At 41.9% G+C, this 22,447-nt stretch overlaps 2 pseudogenes; one reads left to right on the forward strand and one right to left on the reverse strand.

Moving 5' to 3' along the window:
* Nucleotides 1-6,881: 6,881 nt before the first annotated feature.
* LOC100414573 (F-box only protein 11 pseudogene) lies at nucleotides 6,882-8,975 on the forward strand (annotated as a pseudogene).
* An 8,753-nt stretch (nucleotides 8,976-17,728) lies between these two features.
* On the reverse strand, nucleotides 17,729-19,357 carry LOC100414928 (T-complex protein 1 subunit zeta pseudogene; annotated as a pseudogene).
* Nucleotides 19,358-22,447: the final 3,090 nt, after the last annotated feature.

The raw sequence follows: 22,447 nt of genomic DNA on the forward strand, positions 1-22,447 counted from the left end.
TGGGATTGTGTAGGGAGGCTCCGCTATGAAGGCTACAGAAGCCTCTCCAGCCCTTGGGATATTTCAGACATTTCATTCTAGAAAGGAATAATGCAATGCTCATTCCCCTCTCCTCCCTCCCTCCCTCCCTCCCTCCCCGCTTCCTTGGTGCCCTTCCAAGGGAGGGCCCTTGGTACCGGCTTCTTAGTTCTCTCCCCAGGGAGGTTTACCAAGGCCAAGAGGGCCAGATGGGGCTGCTGGCAAAGATGTTGCTGATCCAGCTCTTTTTCATCCCACTTTCTGTCTGCCAGAGCTTTTGGTGGTGGCAGTGCCTGTCCTGATGAGGGCAGAATTCCCATCCTGGAGTGGGTAGCGTGTGCCCCAGCGGGCAACCATTTGCATTTCCCCATTATTCTCTACCTGCTCTGTGCTGCAATGTGCCATTATGTCGCTACTCCCATTTTACACTTCACACACCAGCTTTCTCTCAAGACAGTTATTTGATCACCAACCACTTTGAATATCATGATCATCGGCTCATTTATTTTTTCTATTTTAAAGGATGGTGCTGGTGTGCTCAGGGAGCAGCCGTATTGATTTCCACATTTGCCAAAGCATCCGAGTGTGAGCTGCCTATCACAGTACTGACTTGAATAAAAGGTTATTACTGTGATCATTATTTAGCATTTATATAGCTCCTCACAATTGTTTACCTATTATTCCTTAGAGCACCCCTGTCAGGGTGATCTGTATTAGCAATGTCCATTGTAGAGGCAATAAATCAGCGGTCCTGGAGCGGTTTTAGGAATATTGACAGGAGGACACTAAATGAATAACCACAGACCTGGGGCCTGCTTTGGCCTCCCTCCAGCATATGTGGCCAGTTCATTCATTCCATCTTTCTGGTTAGCAAACCTTCTCAGGCGGGCTCCTTCTCCCCTTGTAGGTTGCAGCTCATATATCACTTCCTTGGAGAGGCCTTCCTTGGTTCTCTATCTAAAATAGCATCCCCTCCCCAAGGCACTATCGCTGTGTCTTATGGACTTCACAGTTCTTCATATCACCTGGAATTATCTCGTTTGCACATTAATGTTCTTGTTTGTTATCTATTTTCACCATTTAAGAAGATTATTTCAGTGATGGTAGCATTCTTGCCTGAGTTGTTCATTTCTGCACCTGTGGTCTTTGTTGAGAGCAATGTCCGGCATACAGTAGGTGCTCAATAATGCTTGCTGAATGAATAAGAACCCTTAAATGCTGTTATTTACACAGCATTTTCTATGCCTTTTTGTCTCTTTTGTCTCTGGCCTGTCTGGATAGAGTCACACCTACAGTCAATTACTCTTAATTTCCCTGGAGCTAATATCTAGTTTGTGGATGGCTCAGGTCCTTGGCTATTTTTCCTTCTTGCTCCAGATCTTTCCATCATTTCTTGCCTTTAGTTGAGAGGGTTGAAGAAGAGAGTAGAGCAATGAAAGTCCTATTAGACAATTTCACTAGCTCTAATAGCTGAGAAAAGGTACAAAGTTGAAATTATTGATTCCAAGATTATTTTGCCTTATTTGTGAATTCCCCCCTAAAAAAAACCCCATCTGTTTTATATATGCAATTCAGTGAAAAGTGCTTTGAAGAAGTTAAAAGCACTGTATAAATGTAAGATATAATTATGTATGCATGTAGTCCCATTAACCTTGGTAATTGAGAGTTGGTTATACATTTAAGGTTTAATTAGTTTCGATAGAATAGTAGCTCACACTTTCTAATGGGTAGGGCCAGACAAGGGCTTAGAAAACGTGCCTTTAGTTAATTTTTTTTTAACCATCAAATCAAGATAGAGTTTAAAATCCCTTCAAAGCCTGAAAGGTTGGCAGTAATGCTGATTTCTCATCAACAAGTAAGAAGAGGCAAATGGTACTAAATGTTTGAATTTTCTTGCTCCAAATTTCAGACAATGAGAATACAATTTCACCCAAAGACTCTTAAGCTCATCTTGGAAGAAAGAACCTCTAGACAATCTAAATATGAACTTTTCTATTTAAAGGTTACTGTTAATGTTTTGTAGACCCTTAATTACAACAACAAAAATGAATTGCCTTTTTGTTTTAAATATAAGGAATTAACATAAGCTTTATAACATGTGTTGCTGCAATCACTCCTCACTACAGTTCATCATATTTTTTTTTTTTTTTGAGACAGAATCTTGCTCTGTCGCCCAGGCTGGAGTGGAATGGCACGATCTTGGCTCACTGCAACCTCCACCTCCTGGGTTCAAGTGATTCTCCTGCCTCAGCCTCCCGAGGAGCTGGGATTACAGGTGTGTGCCACCACGTCTGGTTATTTTTTTGTATTTTTAGTAGAGATGTGGTTTCATCATGTTGGTCAGGCTGGTCTCAAACTCCCAACCTCAGGTGATCTGCCCTCCTTGGCTTCACAGAGTGCTGGAATTCAGGTGTGAGCCACCAAACCCAGCCCAACCCACCATTTTATTGATGAAAAAATGGGTTGGGCACAAAAATACAAAAATTAGCTGGGCGTTGTGGTGGGAACCAGTAAACCCAGCCACTTGGGAGTCTGAGGCAGAAGAATCACTTCAACTCAGGAGGCAGAAGTTGCAGTGAGCTGAGATTGTGCCACTGCATTCCAGCCTGGGTGACACAGTGAAACTCCATCTCAAAAAGAAATAAAAAAAAGGACCAAGACATCAGGCACCTCACAGGAGGTCTTAGAAGAGGTCACCAAGAAGACTGGTGTGGCTCAAGTCTCCTGACTTCAGGGTTACTATTCCCTGCAGTAATGTTAGACAACCACATTGGAAAGAAAAGCCGTGTTCTTAGTACTGATGTAACAGCACCAAGTTTCAAAGTTGGACAAATATATTTTACTGTATTGTAAAATGTGCCACATTTACTTAGCATGTACACTCATGCACTGCATAACAACGTTCTGGGCAATAACAGACCATATATACATTGGTGGTCTCGTGAGGTTATAATGGAAATGAAAAATTCCTATCACCTACGAATGTCACAGCTCCTGTAACATCATCCTAGCACAACTCATTACTCATGATGCTGGTATAAACAAACCTACTGTGCTGCCAGTGGTATAAAAGTCTAGCACATACAATTATGTATAGTCTGTAATACTTGCTAAGAATAATAAATGACTGGGTTACTGGCTAATGTATTCACTATACTTTTCATGTTATTTTTAAACTGTACTTTTCTACTTATTAACAAAAAGTTGCCAGTAATGCAGTTTCAAAAAAGAAAAGAAAAGAAAAGAAAGCTAACTGTAAAACAGCCTCAGACAGATCCTTCAGGAGGTGCCCAGAAGACTTCGTTATCACAGGAGACGACAGCTTCATGTGTGTCATTCCCCCTGAGGACCTTCCAGTGGGGTAAGATGTGGAGGTGAAAGACAGTGATATTGATGATCCTGACCCTGTGTAGGCCTAGGTTAAGTGTGAGTTTGTCTTCATTTTTAAGAAAAAACTTCAAAAAGTTAAAAAGATTAAATGTTTTTAAATAGAATAAGAACATAAAGAAAGAAAACACTTTTTGTCTAGCTGTATGATGTGTTTGTTTTAAGCTAAGTGTTATTGCAAGAGTCAAGAAGACTTACAAATTTAAAAGTTCATAAAGTTAAAAAAGTTATAGTAAGCTAAGGTTTATGATTGAAGAAAAAAATATTTTAATAAGTTTACTGTTGCCTAAGTGTACAGTGTTAAGGAGTCTTGTAAGGCTGAGGAGGGCAGAACATCTGAGGTCGTGAGTTCGAGACCAACCTGACCAACATGGAGAAACCCCATCTCTACGAACAAAATTACAAAAAATTAGCCAGGCATGATGGCACATGCCTGTAATTCCAGCTACTCGGGAGCCTGAGGTAGGAGAAGCGCTTGAACCTGGGAGGCAGAGGTTGCAGTGAGCTGAGATCGCATCATTGCACTCTAGCATGGGCAAGAATAGAGAAACTCTATCTCAAAAAAAAGAAAAAACTGACAAGAAGTCTATAGTAGTGTACACGAGTGAATATTCTAGGCCCTCACCTTCCCTCACCATTCACCCACTACTCACCCAAAGCCACTTCCAGCCCTATAAGCTCCATTTACGGTAAGTACCCTATACAAGTGTATCATTTACTATTTTTCATACTATATTTTTGATGCACCTTTTTAATGTTTGGATACATTTAGATACACAAATAATTACCATTGTGTTAATTTGCCTACAGTATTCAGTGCAGAAATGTGCTGTACAGATTTGTAGCTTAGGAGAAATAGACTGTCCCATATAGCTTATGTGTGTAGTATGCTCTACCCCTAGGTTTGGGCAAATATACTCTATGATGTTTGCACAATAACGAAACTGCTTAAGGATGCATTTCTTAGAACATACCCCTGTCATTAAGCAACATGTGACAGTACTATGTCCCAGGTCCTGTGGTTGGCCCTGGGAGGATACAGAGAAAAGAAAACACCAGTTAGATTTCCTTGGCTCTTACAACCTGGCTGGGATAGGAAATGCATACTTTCAAGCATTGGTGTAATACAAGGTAGGCCTGGCATGCATTAAAAGAGAGAGATACAAAGCACTATCATGGGAGGGAAGACAGCAGTATCTGAAAATGCTCCCTGACAAGGATGAACTTGGCACAAGTTCAAGATTTAACTAAAGATAAATAGTCAAGAGGAATAGTCAAGAGAAGAAATGAGGTGTCTACCAAATATTATCAACCCAAAATTTTGTTTATTCAAATTGTATAGAGTTCTGTCCCTTTAGAGAACTGTAACTAATACACTGCCATAGCAAAAATTAGTAGATAAGCATAAAAGTAGTAGATAAAATGTTTAACTATTTTTAATTAGAGGTGTTTACAGATTAAAGGTCATTGTAAGAAAAACTAAAAATAGAAAAGATTAAAGTTATTTTCCCTGGGGAATAGAAAAGAGTGGTTGAGAGGTTGGGCAGGGCCTATTGTGTTTCTTCATAGACCCTTCAATACCAGTTGATTTTAAATCCACATGTCTGAATTACTTAGATAAATGTTAAGTTTTCAAAGAGCTCTATAAGAATGAGTGTGGTTTCTACAAGAAGAAAGAAGAGAGGGAAAAACAAGCACTCTACTTGAATTGTGCAGTGTGGGATACACTGACATGTTTAGGGAAACATCAACTCGTGTTCTATAGTAGAAAGCACTGAATAGATGGATATAAAAACAGACGCATAAATGAGTTTTGGCAAAAAAAAGGGGGGCAATAGAAGGTATTGAATGAAGAGGTGGTATACTTAGAATGAGATTTATATATGCCAGTAGTTCTCACATTTGAAAGTGCATCAAAATCACTTACTTATTAAAACAAAACTGCTGAGGCCTCCAGTGTCTTCTTTAGGAGGTCCAGGGTAGGGCTCAGGAATTTGCTTTCCTGCCTTCCTTCCGTCCTTCCTTCCTTCCTTTTTTGAGAGGGAGTCTCACTCTGTCACCCAAGCTAGAGAGTGCAGTAGCACAATCTTGGCTCACTGCAACCTCTGCTTCCCAGGTTCAAGAGACTCTCCTGTCTCAGCCTCCCATGTAGCTGGGATTATAAGCACCCACCACCACACCAAGCTAATTTTTTTTGTATTTTTAGTAGAGACAGGATTTCACCGTGTTGGCCAGGCTAGTCTCAAACTCCCAAACTCCTGACCTCAGGTGATCCACCCACCTTGGCCTCCCAAAATGCTAGGATTACAGGTGTGAGCCACCATGCCCAGCCAGGAATTTGCATTTCTAATATGTTTCCAGATGATGCTAATATGCTGGTCTGGGGACCACAATTTGAGAATCACTAACATAGTAATCCAGCAACAAGGAGAAATTAAGAATATAGTGTAAAGAGACTGTTCCAACAGGACAGATCAGCAGGAATGGGGCCCTGACTTGAGAGCCAAGAGTGGGAAAGTACAGGGCAGCAATCAAGAGAATGGGCTAATCGCTTCAAAGGACAAGGGACCATTGGATCATATTCCGGGTAATTACAAACCATGAATCACCAGTAAATCCCCCAGTGCCTATGCTCGGTATGCAAGAAGCACTTAAAATTTATTTTTTAAAGAGCAAGCCTGCTTAGAAATTAAGTTGTGAGTTTTGTCTTACTTTCCCTTCCTCCCACATCAATAATCTCATTTCAGTGCAATTAAGTTGCAAAAGCATCTTCCAGGCAGAGCATCTCTATTTGCACCTGGTCAGCAAGTGTATGTATCTGTACATGCAAAATGGTACTCAAAATGATTTCTTTATTTATTTCATTTTAGAATCCATTGTAGCTAAATAATGGTCAAAACAAATAAGGAGCACAGGAAGATTGTCTCTACCAAGTAGAACAAAAAATGCTCAACTCTGGCCAGGTGCAGTGGCTCACACCTGTAATCCCAGCACTTTGGGAGGCTGAGGTAGGGGGATCACCTGAGGTCAAGAGTTCGAGACCAGCCTGGCCAACATGGTGAAACACCATATCTACTAAAAATACAAAAAAAGTAGCTGAGTGTGGTCGTGGGTGCCTGTAGTCCCAGCTACTCGGGAGGCCGAGGAAGCAGAATCCAGGAGATTCTGAATCCAGGAGATGGAGGTTGCAGTGAGCCAGGATCATGCCATTACACTCCAGCCTAGGCAACAAGAGCAAACTCTATCTTAAAAAAAAAAAAAAAAAAAAAAAGCTCAATTTACCACACCATAGAAATAATACTCTGTGAAAACATCAACCCTCTGCCAACGCCGCCACGTCAGCCCGGCAAATGAACTCCCTCTGAGCCGCCAGCCGGAGACCCAGGCGAGTGCTGTGGCCGCCCGGGTGCAGTAACAGCAGCAGCAGCCTCCTCCGCCGCCACCACCGCCGCCACCACCGCCGCCCCCGCCCGCTACCTCAGCAGCGGAACAACGTCGGCGAGCGGGATGATGATGTGCCTGCAGATATGGTTGCAGAAGAATCAGGTCCTGGTGCACAAAATAGTCCATACCAACTTCGTAGAAAAACTCTTTTGCCAAAAAGAACAGCATGTGCCACAAAGAACAGTATGGAGGGTGCCTCAACTTCAACTACAGAAAACTGGTCATCGTGCAAAACGTGCAAGAGTGTCTGGAAAATCACAAGATCTATCAGCAGCACCTGCTGAACAGTATCTTCAGGAAAAACTGCCAGATGAAGTGGTTCTAAAAATCTTCTCTTACTTGCTGGAACAGGATCTTTGTAGAGCAGCTTGTGTATGTAAACGCTTCAGTGAACTTGCCAACGATCCAATTTTGTGGAAACGATTATACATGGAAGCATTTGAATATACTCGCCCTATGATGCATCCTGAACCTGGTAAATTCTACCAGATTAATCCAGAAGAGTATGAACACCCAAATCCCTGGAAAGAGAGTTTCCAGCAGTTGTATAAAGGTGCACATGTAAAGCCAGGATTTGCTGAACATTTCTACAGTAACCCTGCAAGATACAAAGGAAGAGAAAATATGTTGTATTATGATACCATTGAAGATGCCCTGTGGGATACAAGAGGCTCATTTTGATGGACTCATCCTTGTTCATTCTGGAATATATACCGTTGAATGGATATATATTGAATCTCCAATCACCATGATTGGTGCAGCACCTGGGAAAGTGGCAGACAAAGTTATAATTGAAAACACTAGAGATTCAACCTTCGTTTTTATGGAAGGCTCCGAAGATGCTTATGTTGGATATATGACAATAAGGTTTAACCCTGATGACAAATCTGCACACCACCACAATGCACACCACTGGTTAGAGAGTATAGTAAATTGTAGCCCTATTACTAATCACTGTATCATTCGAAGTACATGTACAGTTAGTTCTGCAGTATGTGTTAGTGGTCAAGGAGCATGTCCCACTATCAAGCACTGTAACATCAGCGACTGTGAAAATGTTGAACTGTATATAACAGATCATGCACAGGGAATATATGAGGATAATGAAATTTCCAATAATGCGTTAGCTGGGATTTGGGTTAAAAATCATGGAAACCCAATTATTAGACAGAATCATATTCACCATGGACGCGATGTTGGTGTGTTCACGTTTGATCATGCATGAAAGTTGCAATATACACAGAAATAGGATAGCAGGCTTTGAAGTAAAAGCCTATGCTAATCCCACAGTGGTTTGATGTGAAATTCACCATGGGCAGACTGGAGGAATATATGTCCATGAAAAAGGAAGAGGACAATTCATAGAGAATAAAATCTATGCAAACAACTTTGCAGGTGTATGGATTACCTCAAATAGTGACCCAACAATAAGGGGAAATTCTATATTGAATGGAAATCAAGGAGGAGTTTACATCTTTGGTGATGGGCGAGGCCTTATTGAAGGAAATGACATTTATGGCAATGCATTAGCAGGAATTCAAATTAAGACAAACAGTTGTCCAATTGTTCGGCATAACAAAATTCATGATGGCCAGCATGGTGGGATTTATGTGCATGAAAAGGGACAAGGAGTAATAAAAGAGAATGAAGTTTATCGTAATACTCTGGCTGGAGTCTGGGTGACAACTGGCAGCACTCCAGTACTGAGAAGAAACTGGATACACAGTAGCAAGCAGGTTGGTGTTTATTTCCATGACAATGGACATGCAGTGCTAGAAGACAATGATATCTGTAATCATATGTATTCAGGGGTTCAGATAAAGACTGGAAGCAACCCCAAAATTAGACGCAGCAAAATATGGGGAGGACAGAATGGTGGAATTCTAGTTTATAATTCTGGTCTAGGCTGTATAGAAGACAATGAAATATTTGACAATGCAATGGCTGGAGTCTGGATTAAGACAGACAGTAATCCCACACTAAAAAGAAATAAAATCCATGATGGAAGAGATGGTGGCATCTGTATATTTAATGGGGGTCGAGGTATTGTTAATTTTGCATTAGTGAAAACCCCAGTTTTCCATTATTCTTCCATATCTTTAATGATCAATGACATTGCTAACTAAGTTGTGAGTGAAGCTCCAGTCTTTTTCATTACCAAGTTGAGCTGGTTTAGGAGACTAGAGCCTATAGTTAAGAGACAAATGTTTACAATAGTTTTCCTTTTGTAGCCACTTTGAGTCTGCAGTTGTCAGTAAGCCTTTTTAAAGATAGAATTTGTTTACATTTTCTGGACCTTTTATTATTCAGAATAGTGATATGATTATAATAAACTTTAAAGTCAAGTTATATATAAAAAAAAAATCAATGAACCTTTTATCCAACCAGTATTTTTGGGGCACCTACTAAATGAGAAGCACCGTGGGTATGTTTGAAATACAAAGAATAATAAAACATAGGTTCTGTGCTCACAGTCAAAATCTAGCAGTCTTTTTCCTATGCTCTTAAACCTGCCCAAGGATTGTGTTTTGTTTGTAATAAAAATTCTAAAACACATACAGAAGAAGAGAGTTAGCTTTTCTAAACTGACCACTTCTGTTATCTAATTATTCAACAGAAGAGAACGCTTTGGTCCTGGGTTATTTTGGTGAGCTCAGCGGTATTTTGCAGCCACAAATAGAGACACTAGAGAGCCTCCAGCACCTGTGTGCTCCCCTGCTCCTTCAGCATAGTGAGTGTTTTATCACTTACACACCTTTCAGTGTCCAAAGAGAGTGCCACTTGGGGTTTTAAAAATATCATTTCCTTTACTACCTACCAAAATAACAGGGTCACTTCAGGACCAGCAAGTGGTTGGCACTGTGACAGGATTCCCAGGAGAACTAATAGTTCTGAAGAGGAGCAAGTATTTTCACAGCTGCAGGTCTTGGTGCTGAACTTTCTACTGTCAGTGAGAATCATGTCCAAGTGAAAATATAGAAGGGGAACCAGCCATCAAAGGGAAGGCGGCAGGGATTGTTGTTTACTGGAGTCAGAGAACAACTGAAAATGACTTCTGCAGCTGGAAAGAGAAACAAAGACAAGGGTTGAGGGTCAACTTCCTTCTTTTATTTTAGCTAATTAGCATGCCCAAGCAGTGTTGCTCAAATGTTCTTGATTATTTCAACTCTGTGAAAGATTCCACACGTCAGCTGTGGACCTAGGAGGTACAGGCACTCGAGGGGGCAAAAGGAAAAATGGTCAATCTCATCAAAATTAATGAAGTCCCCCATAGAGGTTACTCAAAATTATACAGCTAGCAAATGCAATATATTATACTTGATAATGCTTCATAGGGCATTTACATGATCTCACATGATCACTGGACTTCTGCCTGGTCTCCCCACTAGACTATGAGCTCCATGAAGGCAAGAATTCTATTTTTGCTTACCACTGCATCCCAGAGCCCGTCACAGTGCCTGTCACACATTAGGTACTAAATAAATACATTTGGAAGGAAGGACAGATGAAAGGAATGATGAATGAATAAATAAGAGTGGCAAACTGACACTGTTAAAATAAGAATGAGGTCTAGAATTTTAAGTGATTAATAATAGGACACACACACACACACACACACACACACATATATATATATACTTTTTTCTTTTTTTGGAGACAGAGGCTCACTCTGTCACCCAGGCTGGAGTGCAATGGCACCACATCAGCTCACTGCAACATCCACCTCCCAGGTTCAAGTGATTCTCCTGCCTCAGCCTTCTGAGTAGCTGGGATTATAGGCATGTACCACCATGCCCAGCTAATTTTTGTACTTTTAGTAGAGACGGGGTTTCACCATGTTGGTCAGTCTCAAACTCCTGACCTCAAGTGATCCAGCACACCCAGCCCTGTAACACATTTTTAACTTCCAGTGTTAGGTACTGTTCTAATATATATATATATATTACTTCCAGTGTTAGGTACTGTTCTAATATATGATATATATATATATCATACATACATATACTAATTTATTTCTTATGACAACCCTATAAGGTATTTAGTTATTTTTATTCTCCCCACTTCATAGATGAGGAAACTGAGCCCCATAGAGGTTACTCAAAATTATACAGCTAGGAAATGCAATATATTATACTTTATAATGAAGAGATATTATGACCATACATACCACAAGAATACAATCTGCTCTCGGACCCTTCTTGCCTAACCACTTTAAACGGTTTCAACAACCTGCATTTAAGGGTCAAGGATTTGTCTTATTTGCAACTGGACTGTGAACATGAAACACTGTGTCAATCACCCCAACAGATGAAGATCAGAGAAACTCTTACCTGGATTTCAGTTGCCTCTGTGTTACATTTTTGGGTAAGATTTTTCCATATCAAGGTAAAAGTGGTCTGATTAAAACAAGCTCAACAAAAAGTAGTATCAGGGGATAGATATTAGAAGCTCAACAAAAGCTCAACAAAAGGTTGAGGAAAGATAGATAAACAAGCTCAACAAAAAGGATCCCCTGTTCTCACCTCAGTTTTGACTATATTGTTTCAAAGTCAGCAGGACAGAAATTGAAGCAGATAAATGGGTAAAACAAAGAGGGGAAAAAGAGCTTAGAGTATGGGGAAGAGAAAGGAAGGAGTATTTCCCTAGGAAAAAAGATTGAAATGGAGATATATTTGTTTAGAAAAGAGAAGATGAAAAGGAATGTGTGGCCCTCCGGATATCTACAGGAAACCACTCACTGAGCATGCCTCCTTAGATTGGTTTATTTTTGGCTCAACCTGGAATAGGAAGCCTAATGTTTAGACAAGGCAAAGTCATCTTGGGAAGGAAGAGAGGAAGAGCACTAAATGGAAACAACAAACAACTTATTTGCAAGATGAAACTCTAGATGGAGCAGTTCCCTCTATATGAATTTCCTGTGGTGACTGATACCGATTTCGCTGGATTAGCAACTATTGGGAAAACGACTGGTTGGAATACATTAGCTCTGTGATAGGAAATAAAATCGGATGATGCACCACTTAGAAAATAGAACCTAACTCTGGGCAGGATCCATGTAAAGAGAGGAAGGCAGCAGAGAAAAAGGAGGAGAATGACAGGAGGAAGAAGAGGAACGGGAGCAAGAGGAGATACAGTAAGAATTTTGAAAACGTATCCAAAAATTTGGAGTGCCCTGTGGAATATAATAAAGGGCACAAGTTCTGGAGTCCAACTGTGAGGGTTTGAATCCAGCCTCAGTCAACTACTAGTTGTAACCTCCCTAAACTCAGGTTTCCTGTCTTTAAAATTGGGATTATAATTGCACATAGCTCACAGGATTTCTTTAAGGAGTAGAGAAACTAATCCTTGTTAACTTCATAGCACATAGTAAATGCTCAACAAATATCTGAGGCTGTTGAAGATGATCTATCCCCTGATAACATAAATCTGAAATACCAACTGTGCTGAATAATGTTGGAACTGACCAGAAATGACCAGAGATAATGTTATATTAGACTCTCTTCTGGAGGGATTCATCACCTAACAATGAGCTTTACACTTAAATGCAGAAACCCAAGATAAGATACAGTCTTACAGAAATCGTCCATTCTAGGCTGGTTCTATGAAATGATTTTCTTCTCTCTTTTAGTTCTCAGTCACCCTCCTTTTTCCCTCTGCTTACTTTTCTACTTTTCACTCTGTTTTCCAGTCCTTTGAAATCTCTGCTCTTCTCCCCATGTGAGGATCCTGTCGAGACAGACTAACCAGACCTGTTTCCTCTATGCTTTAAACACTGGGGGCCAAAAGGGGAAAACATTTTCTTTGGGTGGGTGCCAAGTAATGTTGGGGAGTGGGAGAGAGTTTTTAATGACACAGTAAGAAAGAAAATATTTATGTTTCATTTTAATTGAACTTTTCAAGCTCACTATTTTTTAGTAGATGAAAAAGATCAACATATGAGAACACTGGAAATGAAAATACACATAGCTTTGGTTTCATGCACAGCAGTGGAAAAGCAAATGGGGCAAAGGGAAGTCTGTTGGAGGCATCTTATGGGAAGAGCTGCCCCAGCAAAAAAAAAAAATTGAGCTTAGTGGCACTGCCTTTATTATCGCATTCCTATGATTGGGGCAGATCCTGTTGGACTGGCCCATAAAATTGGCAAGATACTGAACAAGTTTATTACTTTAAATATCTTTCTATTTGTTGGGACTACGGCAGTGCCTTGGGGAGCAAGTTTATAGAGTGTCACACCTGTTAAACCTGGCAAAGTGAGCACTGTGAAAGGACACGGTTTACCTTGTTGAGTGACTCTAGAAGTCGCTATTTTTGTTGCTGTTTATTAAGCATTTACCATGTGTTAGGTACTGTACTAACTGCTTTAGACATACGATCTCATTTAAATCTCCCAGCAGCTCTGTGAAGTGGATATCGTTAAAGTTACTAGGCAGTTTACTTGGGTCACACAGCTGATGAATACTGGAGCTGGGTCTTGACTTAGGTCAGTAAAACAGTAAACCCTGCATGTAAACTGCATTGTCAGGTGAAGCCCAATCAGACCAGTTTTCTGTATCTAACAATACTTGGAAAGACTTATATTATCTGAGATTTACAGAATAGATGAGCATGAATTACGTGTGTGTGTGTGTGTGTGTGTGCGCGCACGCGCGCACACACACATGGGCACCCCTGTGTATAATAATTAATTAAATAATATATAGTAGTGTTTTTCTATTAAATACATCATAGTAGGACTATGCACTATTTTCAATTAAAAGAATCCTCGTGGCTGGGTGTGGTGGCTCATGCCTGTAATTCCAGCACTTTGGGAGGTCAAGGCAGGCCAATCACTTGAGACCAGGAGTTCAAGACCAGCCTGGTCATGGTGGTGCACACCTGTAGTCTCAGCTACTCGGGAGGCTGAGGCAGGAGAATCGCTTGAACCCAATAGGCAGAGGTTGTAGCGTGATTGCACTACAGCCTGAGTGACAGAGTGAAATTATCTCAAAAACAAAAAATCCTTGTGTTCCTTGGTAGGTTTCCGTTCTCCCCCTGATACCCAGCTTTTCCTAATCCATTTCTGTATGGACCTACAACCTTTAAATCCCAGCTGTAACTCAGTTTTATCATCTGTTATAAGAGGTACTAGACGCAGAGCATTTTCAGGATTAACACAATTAATGCATTTAGTACACCTGGAGGAGTATTACTCGTATTTTCAAAATGATACCAACTGGCATCGTGTCTCTTCCTTGAATGAGGATCGTATCACCATTTGAAGAATTGACTTCAGTCCTCGTTGATGGATTTGCTTGAAAATACAGACATTGTCATGACAATGCCACCGAGACTTCGCTTCTCTCCAGTGCTGTCTGTAAAATGGTGTTACCTGACTTGCTTAGTAACTGCTCAGAAAATGTTCTCCCTTCGTCCACACCCACCTGCAGCTTTCTGGGGTCCTCTGAGGAGGGCGATGGTGTGTGCTAAACTCCCCTCGCCTCACCACAAGGAGAAAGATATCTTCAAGGCCGGTGGTAGAAAGAACCACCTTCTGTTTCTGGTCCAAGCTACAAATTGATTTTATTTTTTTCTACTGGGTAGAAATGTGAAGGGCATGAAACATCTTGTGTATGTTCACTAAAATCCCCTGGGATACAGCAACACGGGAACATTTCTGTTTAATGTTAAGCTTAAACAGGCCTTGGAGAAATATATGATAGCTGTCTCAAACTGAGAGTCTTCTCCATAGATCCTCAAAAAAGATTATCTAGTTTGGATCATCTAGGGATGGCTCACGCCTGTAATCCCAGCACTTTGGGAGGTTGAGGCAGACAGATCACCTGAGGTCGGGAGTTTGACACCAGCCAGACCAACATGGAGAAACCCCATCTCTACTAAAAATGCAAAATTAGCCGGGCATGGTGGTATATGCCTATAATCCCAGCTACTTGGGAAGCTGAGGCAGGAGAATCGCTTGAACCTGGGAGGCAGAGGTTGCGGTGAGCTGAGATTGTGCCATTGCACTCCAGCCTGGGCAGTAAGAGAGAAACTCTGCCTCAAAAAAGAAAAAAGAAAGTCAACATTTAATCCCATGTCCATTTCAAATGTTAATTACATCTCAGACTCCTCATACTTCAAAGTCCAGGAAATTATTCCGTGAAATACCCTATTCTACAGATGGGAAAACTGAGACCCAGGTGGGTTACGTTAGTACCCCTGCTAATATTTTTCCTTTGATATTTTGTCTTACCAGATGTATCTTTCTTGAATTGTAAAAACTTCTTATCCTTCTCCAGTACTAATATTGCTAAGTTTTCCAGCTAAAATTCCTCTAATATTTTATCACGTGTCTTGATAACGTGGAAGGTATGAGGACATTTCCATTCTGATATTTTTGAATATTTTCTTTTTTCACCTAATTTTAACCCCACTGTTGCCCAAGGATAATTTGTTCTTATAGGTCAAAAATATTAAAGAGTCTCAATTTTATGTGTTTCAACTAAATACCTAGTAGTCAAATACAGTCTTTGTCTCTAGGTTTATGTTGTCATTGATACCGTGAATTTTGCCTGTTGCTTCTTTGTTTTCTTGGTATACAGTATACTTTAAAGTAAAATTGGCTGGGCACAGTGGCTCATGCCTGTAATCCCAACACTTTGGGAAGCCGAGGTGGGCGGATCACCTGAGGTCAGGCATTCAAGACCAGCCTGGCCAACATGGTGAAACCCCATCTCTACTAAAAACTCAAAAAAAATTAGCCAGTTATATTGGTGGATACCTGTAATCCCAGCTACTCAAGAGGCTAAGGCACTAGAATTGCTTGAACCTGGGAGGCGGAGGTTGCAGTGAGTTGAGATTGCAACACTGCACTCCAGCCTGGGAGACTCCATCTAAAAATATAAAAACAAATAAAGTACATATTACAAAGTCAAAGGATTTACTGTAGGCCGTGCACCATGGCTCACAACTGTAATCCCAGCACTTTGGGAGGCCAAGACAGGGGGATCACTGAAATCAAGAGTTCGAGACCAGCCTGGCCAACAAGGCAAAACCCCGTCTCTACTAAAAATACAAAAAATTAGCCAGGTGTGGTGGCAGGCACCTGTAGTCCCAGCTCCTCAGGAGGCTGAAGCAGTATAATCACTTGAACCCAGGAGGTAGAGGCTGCAGTGAGCCAAGATGGTGCCACTGCACTCTAACCTGGGTGACAGAGTGAAACTCAGTCTCAAAAAAAAATTTACAGTGCAAATAGCAGTAAAACATGTGCAGATATGAACTAATGACCCATTAATATACCCTTTGGGTTTCAGTCTCTCACAACACACCAAGGGCAACTATTTTAGGATCTGAAATAAATATGCCCTGTCTGGTCTGGAATGTCTGCTATAAGACACCAGGGAGGGAAATCAATTTGCTAAAGAAGTTCAAACCTGTGTGACTAAACAGAAAACAGCAAATTAACTTTGCAGCCACATGAGATTGAATGGTGTACCTAGGAATGACAATGACAGCAATCTAGCCATGAGACTGTCCTCTGGGCCAGAGGGCAGAGAGGGCAGAGTTCACAGTGGACCCTGACATATGCTTCCTCTCTGCTGACCTGGACCAGCTGTCCCTTCCTATGTACACAATGAGCAGAGGCCTGAGCTTCCAATATGTCAGTGTGTTGGTGACAGCGCAGCTGAAGGTGTCAGGGAATGTGACTGCCGATCTACATGCATTCCCTAAAAGGAAGTCTCAGATGTGACTCAAAGCACTTATCAATCACTCACGTGGGCAGAAAATGACAAGCAAATTGCAGACCCCATCAAACATTTCTTATGCTGATGTATCCGTGAGACAACCTATGGGGAGGACTCCCACTGAGCAGTGAACGTTTATGAGCGAAGTGATTAAAAGCTGCTTCAAATCCAGCTTGAAAACCGGTGAACAAAGCAGTAACTCAGTAGCGGTTTCCCCAGGACCCCGTAGACAATTATTTCAATCCAGCGGGGGTGCATGTCTGCCTGCGGGAGAGGGGACAGCAGTGCTGAGCCGCCTGCTCAAGCCCACCTCTGCTAACGCCTGGCTGAGCCCTCCCCTGCTCGAGTCACCTTGGCCCAATGAACACCTCTGAGGCTCAGTTTCTTCACCTGCAAAACAGGAGATACCTAAGTCATAGAGTTGTTGCGAGAAATAGTGGGAGGTGGTCATTAGTGTTCTTGACTGCTTATAGGATGGCACCACGTGTGCAGCAGGAGGTCAATACAAGAGGAGCTAACACTTGCTTTGTGTGCCACACACTGTTTTAAGAACTTTGAGTCGACCAGACTCAGTGGCTCACGCCTGTAATCCCAACACTCTGGGAGGCCAAGGCGGGTGGAAAACGAGGTCAAGAGATCAAGACCATCCTGGCCAATGTTGTGAAACCCCGTCTCTACTAAAAAATACAAAAATTAGCTGGGTTTGGTGGCACATACCTGTAGTCCCAGCTACTTGGGAGGCTGAGGCAGGAGAATCTCTTGAACCCGGGAGGCAGAGGTTGCAGTGAGCCGAGATCATGCCACTGCACTCCAGCCTGGCAACATAGCGAGACTCCATCTCAAAAAAAAGGAAAAGAAAAAAAAAGTACTTTGAGTGTATTTTTTTTTTTCCTGATCCAATGAATTTACTCAGAAATTTATACTAACAGGGAGGCTCTCAAAATTTTAAATTACTTAAGCGTTATTTATATTAGCATAAAAATCTTAAAACCAAATGCTTATACCAATAGGGTACTGTTGGGTAATTTAACGTACATCCACATGAAATTATTAAACCATTAAAATTAGTTTTTCAAGGAATATTTAATAACAAGGTGGGTGACATATGCTTATCTCACATGGAATTTTATGTCACTGCTGCTAAAGCAAAACACCCTGCTCACTGGGCGCAAGACCTGCTTTATGTGTGTACACTTCAGTGCAATTAAAAAATACTGTAATTATAATTTCAGAGCTTCTGAATTTCAACAGATGCCAGTGTTCTCTTTTTTCATATGGGAAAATTCCTTTGAAAATCATTTGAAGCTTGGACAAAAATTCCACAGCTGTGTTCCTCAGGATCACTTTGCAGAGTGTTCAAGATCCAGATACAGAGGAAGCTTCAATTCAACCTTTCAGAGAACACATTCCAGCTTGCATGATCTCATCAACCAAGAGAATGTTGGTGGCAATCACAGTGCAGGAGTGAAGAAGTTGTTTCTTTACACAATAGTTATCCCATACGCCTACTTCTGCTGCTACCTTTGGCTCACCTGTGTTGAGGTCCACACCCACAAGCTGACCTGTTTCTGAATGTTCTGCTTGAATTTTAACTAATGTTTCCTGAAGGTCAAAACCAGAGTTCTGAGCAAGAACCTTGGGAATAATGAGTAATGCATCAGCAAATGCTTGGACGCCAAGCTGTGCCCTGCCCTTTATACTGGGCTTATATTTCATCAGGGCTTCTGCCATTGCCAGCACCTGGAACCACACAGCCATCATCGATAGCATTTTTGACAGCCCTCAAGCCATCCCTTACTGCATCTTTGATCTGAGTGAGTGTGTGCTTATTTGGCCCTTTGATCAATAATGTGACAGAACGAGGGTTGTTACATTTCTCAATAAAGGTGAATTTCTCTTCTCCCAATGTATACTTATATACAAGGCCTGCATGTCCCAAGCGGTCAGGACTTAGGTCGTCAAAAGAATTCAGGGCTACCCCACCACAAGCAAGAGTCACCCTCTCCATATTTCTCCTTTTAGCTCTGAGCAGAGCGACTGTGCCTTCTTTTGAAAGAGCATCTAATGAAAAGGGGTCAATTCCCTTTTGATTAACAACAAATCCTTTATCTGAATCACCACAGACTTTCCTTTTCAGTTCTATTATTTTTTTATTCTATCTTCAATGAATTTTCTTCCAGCTTTTACAAGTTTTTCTCTCTCTTCTGCACTCTTGTAAAAAAAAGCCAGAATTCACTTCCATTTTTTCATATTCTAGTGACACGTTACATGTGAGGATGTATGCATCTTCCACCCTTTTCTTCATTTCAGGATGCCGTGCTCCATGGTCCAAAACAAGCCCTCTGATTAAGCTCGTATCAGTTTCAGATTTATGTTTCATCTCCATGATCTCAATCATGAAGAGATCAACAGCCTCATCTTGTTTTTTAATGGCCAAAATGGAGTCCACTACAGCCTCTGTTAAGACATCTGCAAGTTCAGCATGAACTTTAGTACGAAGAGATGTTCGGGCCACATCTATGTGTTTCCCTGTCCATCTCTTTGCTTACTTTGACTTCCTCCAAAAACTGAAGGGCCTTTGCCTTTGCAGCTTCAAATCCTTCAGTAATTATTCTGGGATGAAGGTCTTCAGAAATGTAGAGATCCGCTTGTTTCAGCAGCTCTCCAATGATTAGGACTTTGGAAGTCGTACCATCACCAGTTTTATCATCCTGGGCTGTTGCTGCCTTTGCTATTAAGGAAGCTGTTGGGTGCTGAATTTGCATTTCGTGAAGCAGCACATTGCCATCATTAGTAAGCTTGCTGTCTCCAGCGGCAGAAACAAGCCTATGGTCCCAGCTACTCGGGAGACAGGTGGGAGGATCGCTGGAATCCTGGAGGCGGAGGTTGCAGTCAGCTATGATCTTGCCACTGCACTCCAGCCTAGGTGACAGAGCCGACCCTGTGCATGCTGACTCGCGCCTGTAATCCCAGCTACTCAGGCCGCTGAAGCAGGAGAATTGCTTGAACCAGGAGGTGAAGGTTGAAGTGAGCCGAGATCATGCTATTGCATTCCAGCCTGGGTGACAGAGTGAGACTCCATCCTTATCCAAGTGGTGGTGGCGGCGGCTCGGAGCGGCTTCCAAAGATCCGGGAGATCTTTGGTTCCTCTTTAGCAAAGCGAAGGTGCCATAGGCCGCGGCTTTGCGGGAAAGCGCGCTCGGCCCCAAGCACCTCTCGGTCTCTGAGTGTATTGTTTACTTACTCCTTTCAAAACCACCAAGGCGGGCCGGGCGCGGTGGCTCAAGCCTGTAATCCCAGCACTTTGGGAGGCCGAGGCAGGTGGATCACGGAGTCAACAGATCGAGACCATCCTGGTCAACATGGTGAAACCCCGTCTCTACTAAAAAAAAAAAAAAAAAAAAAAAATGCAAAAAAAATTAGCTGGGCATGGTGGCGCGTGCCTGTAATCCCAGCTACTCAGGAGGCTAAGGCAGGAGAATTGCCTGAACCCAGGAGGCGGAGGTTGCAGTGAGCCGAGAACGCGCCATTGCACTCCAGCCTGGGTAACAAGAGCGAAACTCCGTCTCAAAAAAAAAAAAAACCACCAAGGCAAGAACTAACGTTGTCTGCATGTTATAAGTGAGGGAAAGCAGGAAGTTCCCACATCTAATAAGTGAAAGAATTGGGACTCAAACTCAAGCTGTTGTCTGACCCCGAAGTCCATGCTCTTCACCCATAAATGACGACTTCTAGTACTGAGAATGACTCGTAGAAGACAAGACGGTGTCAACAAACTGTGTCTTCTTTTTTCTCTCCCCTAACTCCCTCCAACCTATGAAACTTGCTCTCCATGCACTCTGAGGGAGACTCAAGCCTTTTAGGAGTCCCTGAAACCTGCAGGGACTGCCCAGGCCAAGCTAAACTGCTCCAGGCTGCGGGGCAATCTCTCCAGAGGCTTTTCCAGCTTCGCTCTGGGCAGTGAGCCTAACCTTTATTTTGTAACTGATTTACCCTGCCCAGAAGTCAGCCTCAGCTACTTTCTGTGAGAACTGGGTAGACCCAGGAAATACTCAGCTGGCCAACCAGAAAATTAAATAAGAAAGTCATCAGGCCCTGAAGCTTAATACTCAAATGCCAAACAATTTAGAACAATGAGTCACTCTTCCAAAATAGAAATGGTTGTCTTTCAGTGTTTTAGTTCTTGGAGAATAACATAGTGTCATGGTTAAAAACACAGCCTGCAAGCCAGAGCTCTAGTACCAGCTCTAGCTGTGTGACCTCGAGCAAGTTTCTTAACCTCTCTGTGCTACAATTTCCTTATTTTTAAGGTGAGAAGCGGTTGTGGGGATTAATGAATTAATATTGTTGCTTCTATTAGTCATGTCTTTCTTGCAATTCCCTGTAAAGATAAATTCCCCTGTGTTAAATTACTCATTTTGATAACTATGTGAGAAGACGATGCACAGATGGCTTTCAAGAACACTAATGACCATGTTGCTAAATACTTTGGAACATGCCTGGCACATAATAAGAGCTATGTAAATATTAGCTTCTATTACTGTTATTATTCTATTGAGTTTCAGTCCAGGCATATAGTCTTTGCAGCAATGTCTTTAAAGAATTTTTTTTGAAAATCGTTTTCCTGTTTTTACCCTCTCACTGCTAGGCACCCATCCCCTGCAAGCCTCCTCCCCACCATCTTTTCCTTAAAAGCAAAGGAAATTACATTTAAAAGCCTCTCATAAAAGTCAGGAAATGCAAAAGTTAGTAAGTATTCTCTGAAGACATTAGGTCAGTACAGTGGCTCTAACATAAACATTTCAGAGGGCTCCCTGTAGCCTCTTGAAGTTTCTGGTGGTGAGTTTTGAGGTCCTCACAACTGACCCCTCCTCACCAACTGCTTTTGTCTTGTACAATGCCTCCTATGGGTAAAAGGTGGCCTCTGGACCTGTCATTTCAAAGGAATAGTGCCCCTGCTCCAGACAGAGCCATCTCCTAGAGCAATGCTTCTCACACTTAAGCATCAGAGTCCCCTGGCAGGCTTGCCAAAACACAGATAGCTAGGCCCCAGTCCTGGAGTTTCAGACTTAGTAGGTCTGAGGTGGGGCCTGATGATCTGCATTTCCATCAATTACCCAGATGATGCTGATGCTACTGATCTGGACCACACTTTGGGAACCACCGCACGGGCATTTCTCTCCACTGGAAATATACTTCCCTCCATTCAAATCCCATAGAGCCCACCCAGCTGCCCCAGAAATGGAGTAAAAAGTTCTGTTCGTGAATGTATATGATTCCTCAGTTTTTTAAGAAGTGGAAAACAAATTCTGTTCAAACTCCAATGCAGCCTAGACCAAACAATACTCACCTGACTTCAGCTGCTGCACTCATTCTACTCACCTACCCTTTGTCTTTTCCGCCGTACCTTTGCACAGATGCTCAGGATGCTGTGTGTGTTTAGACATCTCCAACCCTGCTTGTTTACATGTACACATTTGTGTTTTTCCTTCTCCCCCATTAAACTATAAAGTCCTTGAATGTCTTTCTCGCCAGGGCTCCAAAGCACCTGATGCTGAACGCACGGTGGGTGTTGCATAAATGCAGCTGACTGATAAAAATGTTGACTCCCTTATTGTACCTGGTAAGCAAAGTGAACAGATATTACTGTGAGAACCTAAAACTTCGCATCAGAGACCAAAGTGTGTTTATTTCTGCAGCATTAATATAGCCAAAAGACTTTCCACTCATATATAAATATGCAATATGTTGCCAATCAGCATTTTAAATGCTTTGATGCCATTCTCAGAAATACCATCTGTGCACCGTCTTCTCGCATAGTTATCAAAATGAGTAATTTAATATAGAGGAATTTGTTTTATCCTTATAGGGAATTG

Source organism: Callithrix jacchus, chromosome 1 (assembly GCF_049354715.1).
Source record: "Callithrix jacchus isolate 240 chromosome 1, calJac240_pri, whole genome shotgun sequence".
Lineage (NCBI taxonomy): Eukaryota > Metazoa > Chordata > Mammalia > Primates > Cebidae > Callithrix > Callithrix jacchus.